Source organism: Pimephales promelas, chromosome 19 (assembly GCF_988280905.1).
Source record: "Pimephales promelas chromosome 19, fPimPro1.hap1.1, whole genome shotgun sequence".
NCBI lineage: Eukaryota > Metazoa > Chordata > Actinopteri > Cypriniformes > Leuciscidae > Pimephales > Pimephales promelas.
In genome coordinates this window covers 11404077-11415419 of record NC_142787.1, presented here as the reverse complement: position 1 = coordinate 11415419, position 11343 = coordinate 11404077, and the positions used below count along the sequence as shown (strand labels likewise).

The 11343-nt window shown below is 36.6% G+C and overlaps 2 long non-coding RNA genes across 4 annotated transcripts; both read right to left on the bottom strand.

The window, feature by feature from the left end:
- Positions 1–1047: 1047 nt before the first annotated feature.
- On the bottom strand, positions 1048–3837 carry LOC148970744 (uncharacterized). 3 transcript variants are annotated; one of them, XR_016147812.1, is made up of 4 exons: positions 3600–3837; positions 3315–3495; positions 2745–2809; positions 1048–1667 (listed from the first exon to the last, which is right to left on the bottom strand). It is a non-coding gene; the product is annotated as an uncharacterized LOC148970744 (long non-coding RNA). The 3 variants fall into 3 exon arrangements; XR_016147810.1 differs by having other exon boundaries at positions 1049–1667; positions 2740–2809; XR_016147811.1 differs by having other exon boundaries at positions 1050–1667; positions 2750–2809; positions 3600–3836.
- Positions 3838–5291: 1454 nt separating this feature from the next.
- Positions 5292–7287, bottom strand: LOC120473984 (uncharacterized). Its single transcript, XR_005621706.2, has 4 exons — positions 7128–7287; positions 6621–6853; positions 6140–6190; positions 5292–6063 (listed from the first exon to the last, which is right to left on the bottom strand). It is a non-coding gene; the product is annotated as an uncharacterized LOC120473984 (long non-coding RNA).
- Positions 7288–11343: the final 4056 nt, after the last annotated feature.

The following is an 11343-nucleotide window of genomic DNA, read 5'->3' as shown; positions in this document are numbered from 1 at the left end:
ACACAAGAGAAAGGCCTTATAAATGCACTCAGTGTGGAAAAAGTTTCACACAGAAAAGAATTCTCAGAGATCATCTGCACAGTCACTCTGGAGTGAGATCATTCAGCTGTGATCAGTGTGATAAAACATGTTTCTTCGTCGGACTTAAAAACACACCTTAAAACTCATTCTGCTGTGAAGCCATACTTTTGTTCTTTTTGTGGAAACATTTTTTCACGACTGCAACATTAAAAGAGCATGAGCATATTCATACTGGTGTGAGACCTTATGAGTGCTCTGATTGTGGAAAGAGCTTTATTACATCCAGCAAGTTAAAACAACACCAGAGAGTTCATACTGGAGAGAAACCGTACAAGTGTTCACACTGTGGAAAGAGATTCGCTCATTTAGGAAACCTCATTTAGAGAAACCGTACCAGTGCTCTTCATGTTTAAAGAGTTTCAGTCAGACATCTAGTCTACAAACTCATGAAAAAAAGCATCGGCAGATGTTTTCTTGGCAAAATTCACTTATACATCCATGATTTACAAATTGAATTGACATTCAAATAATTTTGTTAAAGGACAAGTTATGTATTTTACACTTAAAGCCCTGTTTTAAGATCATTTCTGATGAAATAGAACGCTTAAGATTGAAATTTCAGACTGATCTCATGAAGTAGCGTGTGTATGCCACGCCAATTCGTATTTCCATTTTTGGCGTGCTATCAAGACGCATAATCGCCTTTCAGCGTGTTTATGAACGCTGTTGACTTAACGTTATATAAATATATGACTTACCTCAACCCCGTCCCTAAACCTAACCGTCACTGGGGTTAATGGCATTTATGACTGTTCCCTTACCATCCTAGGTAAAAAAAAAAAGATATGACTTACCTCAACCCCATCCCTAAACTTAACCGTCACTGGGGTTAATGGCATTTATGACTGGAGATTTGACTGCGTGTACAGACACGCGGAATGACGCGGACGTTAATGGCGTAGACGTAACCCCGTAATGGCATAACCCCTTTAATAAATTGACAGCAGGTATTGAAGTATTTTATAGCATAGAATAAAATGAGAAAATAGTCCTCACTTGAGTCCAGCACTGACCTTTTTTCTAAAAACCTATCCTATTCGGGATCCTCTGTATCTGCAGAACTTTTTCAAATGTAATTATACAAAACCACAGAAGCACAAAGCGAAGACAGACACAAACCATCAGGTGTAAGACACCTCACAGAGGTTTTATATTTATAAAAAAAACAATATAAAATTTATTGTAATGAACTTTCCCCAGAACCCCTAAAATTATGTAAAATCATGAGAACATGTTACTGTAATAAGGTGCAAAATGCTAGTGAAATGTCTTCTGAACTACACGTTCAGATCAACCTGCTGAAGCTCCTCCATGATGGAAAAGCAAAAGGACAGAGACGTAGACAGAGATGCCAGTCTAGGTAAAATACCACATTTCAGTAAACTGACAACCTTCATACTGTACAGTGTTTTACATGGATTTACTGTAAGATACGCTACTGCCATTGGTTTAAAACAACCACTCAAGGCTTAAGCGTCCTCTTGCGTTACAGGACTCTGTCCAGCAGATGGAGACACACTGTGACGTCACTCACTGCTGAATAAGAGCTAAAGAAAGCTCAAAAAAGCTGGATGTACAGTAGTAATCTAAAGAGAAAAAAGACAGCAATAAATATAACAATACACTATAACAAGATCAAAAATTTGTTCAATATACAAACAAAATGTTTGCTTGATAAAGCCAGGCTAGACAGTTTGAATTCGTTTTGAAAGCTTGAATTTTGAAGGTTTTATGTTGCTATGCATTTGCTGGGGTGTTCAGGATGGTTGCTAGGGTGTTGCTATGGGTTTCTGGGCAATTTCAACGGTGTTGCTATATGTAGTTGTGTTCTAGCTGGTTTCTATTGTCTTGTGGGTACTGTATTATAGATGATTTCTAGGGTGTTTATTTTTAGCTCAGTTCCTGTCACCGATGGAGTTTGGCTTCCTTGCCACTCTTGCTTGTGGCTCGCTTAGTTGCAGAAACATAATGTTCAGCAATATTATTGATCTGACTGCACTGACACTGTTGGGTGAGAACTGAACTGAGCTTGACAATGACATCACTGTTTTCTACAAAACTGCTTTATGGCTGACTTGAAGTTATTTCATAATTTATTAACTACTCCGGTATTGAACTGACCTCAGCTGACCACACTATTGTTTTTTTAAAGCTGCTTTACAGCAGAATTGTATTCTGATTGCATCATTGCATAAATATTTTCCCATTTATCCCTGAAAAGCTGCTTTAAAACAATCTGTATTTTATAAAACGATAAAGGTGACTTGACTTGAGATATATTCTGGGTGGTTGTAGTTTCTATGGGGTTGCTAAGGTGTTATGGGTGGTTGCTATGGCATTCTTATGCAGTTGCTAGGATTGTTAGGTTATTCCTAATGGTTAAAAGCCAAAAACATATTTCACTCAGATTTCAGTACCACACATCAGTTGTCTGGTGACTTGACTTTTGCTGAGATATATTCTGGGTGGTTGCAGTTGCTAGGGGGTTGCTAAGGTGTTATGGGTGATTGCTAGGGTTTTCTGGGTGGTTGCTATGGTGTGGTTGCTAGGTTGTTACGTTAATCCTAATGGTTAAAAGCCAAAACACATTTCACTCAGATTTCAGTACCACACATCAGTTGTCTCTCTTTCTCTGTAGATGATCTGTGAATCTCTCACCTCACCTCACCTGTGACTGTCTCTGATTCAGCACAATGAAACTCTACCGGTCCGGCTGCATCCAGACACACTGGAATAATAATAATAATAAAGATGTATGTCTTTATAAACTCTATAAAGGAAAGAAAAACTGGGGCTAGTTGTCACAGGGTCTGTATTTCAAGTAAACATTTCAGTAAATTCCGGTTTTCAATTAAAAGCCCAATGACGAACATGCTTTCGCTGTAGTTTTATATTTAAACTGTTTTAAATTAGGATAGTTCTTGTGAATTTCAGTCATCGAAACTAAATTGAACACAGCAAAATACACACATTTAGACAACAATTAATAAGGGTTGATTGTGTTCATCATTCAAATGCTGTTTTAATTGGGGCAAGTTGTCACACAACTATATACTTTTTAAATTATATACAATGGTTTGCATTTTCTTTGTAACATCGTGCTGCATAAATGTCTTTAATCTTAAGTAATCTTCAGGCTTTAAGGTTTATTTAAAAAATACATCTCCTGGAGGAATATTCAATGAAAATAAATTGTTAAAAGAACCAAACACAGTTGCAAATAAAATACTCACTGTTTGGTTTTTGCTGCATGCTTTCTCTGCGAATAAGCTTCAGTACACATTTCTCCCATGATTCATTGATTTTTGAGTCCTTCTTTCGGCTTTCCATCTCTCGTTTCAGACTTTATCTCTTCTGCAGGGTCTGATACTCCAGATGTGATCCCTCTCACCTGCCTTCCCTCCACAGTGTGTCCTGTGCAATGATTGGCATGTGACATTCACTTCAACCGCAATATTTAAGTAATCTCACATTTTAAACTCAGCTTTACGAAATGCATAAAGATGTGTTTCATTCACCTTCTGTTGACTGTAAAAGTAAATCGATGAAGAGCAGAAATATCCACATTTAGTTCTCTCTTTCTGTGTGCGACTGTTCGCGCGCGTGTGTGTGTGTGTGTGTGTGTGTGAGAGAGAGAATCCTGTAATTAATCCTGACCAGAACCGAACAAGAGCTCCGAAAAAGCAGAACAAACTCATCGAGAGAGAAAGAGGGATAATAAAACAAAAAACCTATTTTTGAACTCTTTGCTGCTCTTATTACTTAATCTTTGGCTCCGCCTATTTACGCAAACATGAAACATTGAGGAAATATAACTTGAGTGAATAGGTGGAAAGAAGCTATTTTTAGCTGCAGCTTCTACTCTGACACGATTGACTGCATCGGTTGCTCAATGCCTCCTGCTGGACGTGCGTATTTTACAAATGTGAATACGACACAGCATTAATCATCAATTCAATTGTATTAATATTTCCATGACCTGCATAGGACAAAAAAGAGTTTTTTTAGTTTTTTCCCGCTTTCTGGGTTTAAAATCTTCATCGTGTCCACGTCACCGGCTGTGACATGCACTGTGAGTGCTTGATGACTCATCGGTGTCTCATAATTATTAATGAGACTGAGATTTCATATCCTATAAGAAGACACTGTCTCTTAATTATTCATGACACCATGTCAGACATGTCAAACTGTGATATTGCGTAGTAGATGAGAAAGGCAATTATGGCACACAAGTGTTTGTTTTCGTGGTGCAAAAGTCTAAATGGGTTGAATATGTTCCCCGCGATGCTGCAGGGGCTAGACTCTGGCTCTGGACGGTTGGTTTGCCATCATCCATGGACACATCTAAATTATATAAGTGGAGAGTGGACTTCCCCTTGTTGACAACTAAGTTGCGTCTTGCCAGTGATGCGGTACCAAGTCCCAAACACTTTTCTATCCCTTCAGAGGTGTGTGTGTGTGTGTGTGTCTGTGTCTAAAATGAGAACTCATCTTCCTCCACAGAGCCATCTGGTCCACTGAGCCCAGATGGGGATTCAGGGAGCGCGTAGATGTAGGCAATTCACGGAACGATTTTTTTAAAGCGGAAAATGTATCATTTTCAAATACATTTATAGTGTCTATATAAACACTATATATTTTATAATGACATTATAATTATACATGTAGCCTACATTTATATGTTTTAAATAGAATTACGATTACTGTAGGCTAATGTAGCAGGGCATTCAGTTACTTTTAAAAGGACAATAATAAAGTGACAGTTTCATAAGACTTTAACTTTACCAGCTATATAAAAATATCTAGCATTTCCTCACGTTTTACCATTGCTTTTTAGTGACAGTCGATATGCATGGGACATTGGCAGTGATGGCCATACCAAACCCACTCCCCTACCTTCTTCTCACAGCTATCCACGCCCATTTAAGTTAAATTTTTCAAAAAGATTGTGAGCTAGACTTGAGCTGAAAGAGGGGGGATTCATGACCCTTTAAGCAATTGACATGTCTTTTCCATTACTTTTAAAATGAATGTTACTGTTTAAAATTAAGATTTTTTCTCTCTTTTTTTTAGTGTTCATAATATAGGCTGTTCTTCTTGTGACAAGTGACATTACGCAGCCACGTCTGTTGGCTAAGATACATATTTTTTGCGCATTGTATAAACATGGTCATTTAGACATTAAAGAATAAATTTGGGACCGAGATCACTTTCAAGTATAAACAGACGGAGTTTAATGTTGTAAATACACTTTGACACTTACATGACCTTCACAAAGTGTTCAGCAGAATCCAAATAATACAGACATTTCATCCCTGCTGACCAGGAGCTCATGATGCAACTCAATCACAGAGATCATTGTGCTCTTGAATAAGACACTTGACACCAGTTATAGAAGGTTCTTAAGATAAAAATACCTTCAAAACGGAAGTAAAGTAATGACACGTTTAAAGGACAAGTTCAGTAATTTACACTTAAAGCCCTATTTCAAGGTCGTTTCTAAAGAAATAGAACGGTTAAAATTAAAATTTGGACACATGCTGCTGGCCCAAGAAATTTCGGTTTCTGTGGCTTTAATTGTAAAATACCGAACTTGTCCTTTAAGGGAAAATATTTTGCATTAATAATATATTTTGCATGCATAATATTTCTAAACAGTTTGAGCAACATGAACTATACCTGTTCAATTGTCTGATCATTATGACAAAATATATAAAGCTGTGTACACACTATTAAATAAAAATCAGTTTAAGTATAGCCTATACACAGTACAGTCATAACCATGCATAAACATTTTAAAAAGGACCATTTTCAGAAGAAAATAATAGTCCAGTCTCATTCTGATTTACCGACTGAAAGTGACGTGAAGAACATTCTAGATGTTGAATGTTCTAGATGTTCTAGATGACATTCTAGATGTTAGATGATGTTCTAGATGATGTTCTAGATCTTCAACAGTTTGATGAGAAAAACTGGCGCTTTCTGAAGAGAAAACACAGAGTTAGAAATCAAAACGCATGCAGATTTATTTTATGATTACGAGCTATGAAACTCTGACCTCATGCCTGAATTTCTCTTTTCTCCGCAGGTCTGTCTGGATCAAGAGAGACTGAAAGCAAACAAACAGAAGTTCAGGCTACGGTTTGAGAGAGTCACATGATCATAATCCAGCCTGAAATCATAATGATGCAAGAGCATTTTAATGATCTTAATATGACATTTCTTCATTTTTTATCGATCTGTTTTTGCTCTTTAGAATCACAGTCTAGAAACCAATATCTGTATATAATATATAATATAATATAATATCAGTATCTGGTGAAAACCTATTGAAAAGTAACTATTTGATTTAATATGTGATATAATATTCTGATTTATCAAGGATTTCACTTTTATTAAATTCCATGCATTTAAAAGCAAAATTTAAGGGTCAAAAGTCAATATTTACTTATACATATCTGCACTGCGTAAATGTTATTATTATTGTAAACATGCACATATTTGTGTTAAAATCTGAAATTCCTCTCAAACTTTCTTACACTTTGGCCGATATATGTCCATACTGTTTTTCAGCTGCAGAGTTAGATGTTTTCTGAATCCACTGACATTTTCTTTTATGTTAAATGTTTTTTTCCTTCAGTGCAGGCTTGTCTTCATCTGTCATTTTTTCTTTTCTTTCAGCAGCGTTTCGTTCTCTTTCTGGCCTTATATTTTAGTTTTCTTGTCACATTACTGACATGAAATCAGAGATATCAGAGGTATCAGAGAAATTCTGCAAAACACACAAAATAACTGCATCAATTATAAAGAGAAATCATGTAAACACTATTACAGAGTAATCTAATGTACAATGCAGGCCAAAGGTTTGAGACCATAATGATCTTTGAAACATTTTCAGATCAAAGCAAAAAAGTGACATAGAAAGTAATTTTTCTGCAAACTCTGAAATGTATTTGTAATAGAGTTGTTTTTTTTTAAAACAGAGCTATGCATTCTCGTTATATGAATGTGATAGAAATGCCAAACAAATGACAGAAAACACTCACCTAGATCCAGATCTGGAAATATTTATAATTATTTTAATCCCTAGTTCATATTTTTTTCATTTAAACCCTTGGAGAAGACGGCTACTGAAACCTCAGACTTTAATCACAGCCGAAAACCACAGAATCCACCAGGAAATGACTGAGTAAATATTTTGAACAGCTTCTGTGAAGCATGACGCAAATGGAGAAAGTGCCTGAACCAGTTTAGCCTCTTATTTGTTTTTCTTTTAAAATCCATCTTGTCTTTGTTAATAATTTATAATAACTGATGATCCAGTTGATTTGATTACAGAGTTTGGCCACAGCAAGAATACATTTAATGTGAATCCACTGATGATGGCACTCATTTTTATTAGCAAATAAAAAACTCTTTTCAAAATATGTGCATTAAAAAAACTCTTTGCTATGTTCAATTACTAACAGTCCTACTGCACATCCCAGATAGCAAACTGACAATGAATCAACGTGGAAATATGACATAGAAACAACGTTGATCTGACATTGTTTTGCTCATCGAATTAACGTTGAACCAACGTCAGACGCGTCATTCTTTCAAAACTAGCGGAAAATCAACTTGAAATCAACACGTTGTTTCAACGTTATGAAAGCAAACCAATTTTCGATTTTCATTTAGCTTTGAAGAATGCCGCGTCTGACGTTGGTTCAACGTTAATTCGATGAGCAAAATCAACATTGTTTCAATGTCATGAGAGACGTCGTTTCCACGTTGATTCAATGTCAGTTTGCTATCTGGGATGTAACCCGTCTCTACTGATGAATCCAGATCTGGTCGCTCAAAGAGGAAATCAATGTCAAGTTTTTTCTTGTCACGCTGATTCAGGATCAGGGCCCGTAATCTTAATGCAAAGAGTTGCTCCTAATGACAAAATTCTAAGAAAATTCTTGGGAATGTGGGCGTTTACTCTTAAAATTAAAGAAAAAATCCTAGTAAAGAAAAAACTAATTCAGAGAGCATCTTAACATCTTAAGTTTCTTTAGCAGAGGAGAAAATGATAGAAAGATGAAGAGGGAGAAGAAATGTTTTGCAGACCACTTTTAGCATAGCTTAGCATACATCATTGAAGTGCACAAGACTATTAGCATTTCTCCCAAAAAAAAAAAAATCAAAGTGTTTCGATATTTTTCCTTTTTAAAACTTGACTCTTCTATAGTTACATCGTGCACTAAGACAGACGGAAAATGTAAAGTTGCGATTTTCTAGGCTGATATGACTAGGAACTATACTCTCATTCCTGCGTAATAATCAGGAAACTTTACTGTCGTAGCATGAGTGCAGCAGACGCGATGACTACACAAACTTAGTCCCGGTCACATTGGAAGCTGGACACTATAGGCTATGTGCACAAGCGTAGTTTCGAACTTCCGCTTTTGCCAGAAGTCGGCATATCAGTTTCCGGTCTACGACTGGTCATCCGCATCAACTAATAAACAAACAAGATGAGTGCTACTGTTGTACGAAAAAAAGAGTTCTTAAACACTACGTTTTTAAGAACTGTAGGTGGATCTAACGTCCGTTTCACACCCGTTTGCAGTGTGTGTTGCGGTGCAAGTGTGTGCTGTTAGTGCGTTCACATATTATGATGCGATTCCCGTGAATAACTGATCCGCGGCTGTACAACAAACATGTCTATTTTGTGCAGCCATTGCGCACGAAGGTTGGTGTTTATTAGGAAACAGTAGAAGCTCAAATGGCTGTTAGCGACTTGAAGCACACAGCAGTCTCCTAACGCACCATGTAAACAGGTTAGGGCTTTCACTTTTCACTGGTGTGGTACGTATAACAGCAGCTCAGCGATCGTTTCCACACCGAGTCTATTTCTGCTGTGCTGCAAATGCTGGTGGTCAAATGATAAAGATTGACCTGAAAATGTAGTAATTTCACCATAAATGCGTTTAATTAAATAAAATGTAGTAATCTCACCATAAATGCACATTTAATCAAGGAAAAGGCAAGTCGGCTGTTTTTGTCAATTTCAAGTTTTATTTTAAATTATTTGCGATTTTAATATAGTAATATAATATAGTATTTATATATATATATATAATATAGTGAAACAGACGTTAGATCCACTACAGTTCTTATAAACTTAGATGTGTTTAAGAACTCTTTTTTCGTACAACAGCAGCACTCATCTTGTTTGTTTATTAGTGGATGCGGATGACCAGTCGTAGACCGGAAACTGATATGCCGACTTCTGACAAAAGCGGAAGTTCGAAACTACGCTTGTGCACATAGCCTATTGCTGCGTTCAAGTCATCTCGTATACATCGTAATTACGAGTTGAACGCACTTGAACGCCACCACAGTGTCGTAAATACCAGTGGGGAGCTCGGGATTTTCTTTAAGCCCCGGTCTGTACGAGTTGGGGGAGTGTCAGTGAGAAACGTTCATTCAACGTCCAGACTGATCTCATGAAGTAGCGTGTGTATTACACGCCAATTCAGATTTCCATTTTTGGCGTGCTATCAAGACGCATAACTTTTCAGCGTGTTTATGAACGCCGTTGACTTAATGTTATTACTGAACTGTATATATAAATATATGACTTACCTCAACCCCGTCCCTAAACCTAACCGTCACTGGGGTTAATAGCATTTATGACTGTTCCCTCACCATCCAAGGAAAAGAAAGATCACTCCCCAGATGTAGATCTACATTTTGCTTCGTTTCGCGCGGACATTTGACAGCGTGTACACGGAATCACTCGGACGTTAATGGCGTAGACATACACGCATACACGTGGATACACGCAGATAGCTCAAAATGCGTAGAGATAACACGCCACTTGACTCGAAAGTGGCGTGTATGTTTACGCAAAAGTCATGATGTCATGTTGCAACGTCTGTTGACGGTAAATTTTAATTGAATTTGAATGTTTACTCATTGACATTGTAAGGCTTTTTCATTTATAAAGCAAACTCTCTGCACAAAATATATCATTGTAATATAAAAATTAAACCTAATGATAGAGTTTACATTGGCTTCATAAGCTAATAAAAAACATAAAAAGAAAAACACACCTGATGCACATTCTTTGTACTTCAATTTTTCTTATTAGCAGAGTTAACAAATCTTGGTGTATTTTCGTGTAATTCATTAAAAGAAGGTACACCACCATTTTGCTCCGACGAAACTGACTTGAACGCACCTCACGTCGTAAACACGACTTCCCACCTCGTACGTACGAACTTACCAGGAGGACTTGAACGCAACATTCTTTCAGGCTCTGCGTCATAACATTGTGTCTGCTGCACTCATGGTACGGCAGTAAAGTTTCCTGATTATTACGCAGGACTGAGAGTATAGTTCCTAGTCATATCAGCCTAGAAAATCGCAATTTTACATTTTCCGTCTGTCTTAGTGCACGATGTAACTATAGAAGAGTCAAGTTTTAAATAGGAAAAATATCTAAACACTTTGGTAATTTTTTGTGGAGAAATGCTAATGGTCTTTTGCACTTCAATGATGTATGCTAAGCTATTCTAAAAGTGGTACCGCCAGAACCGGAGATCAGCTGAATGAATTCAAAAAAGGTAAAACTCAACAGTTTAACTCTGGGGGAGTTGTAAAATTAGCGTATTTCCAAAAAAAGTGGAGTATTCTTTTAAGAGTTTTCTGAGAGGATTCTTAGATTCTTTATGAATACGGGCCCTGAACTTTTGAGAACTGAAATCCAACCACACAACAAACTACAACTGTGCAGAAAAAAAATTGCATATAACCTTTACACATGCTGAAAATAGCTTTAGTAAGCATTAGTGAGGTCATGCCGTTCATTAATAGTAGAGGTTGAACAGATCAAGTAAAATAAATTAATTTTATATTTTTTTTCTTAACTCAAGGCATATCAATAATAGCGAAGCATGTAAACTTCAGGCTCAGGTCAGTTTAGTTCTGGTAACAGCCCTATAAGCTTGTTTTAAAATCATCAGCATCAAAAACAATTTGCAAGTTTAAATAGCGGCCTGGGGCTATCATAGACATAGGCCAGGCCTTTACAAACATCCTCTATTATGATAAATAAACTGTAACCAATAAATGTTATTTCTAAAATAATATTTAAAATTTGTATCTTTCTATTATCCAAAATCAAACACATGTGGCAAGATAAAAAGAATTTTATGATATCAGCCAAAATAACAGATAGCACATTTAAACTATAGTTTTATATAAATTGGTTTCCGCCAGTAGAGG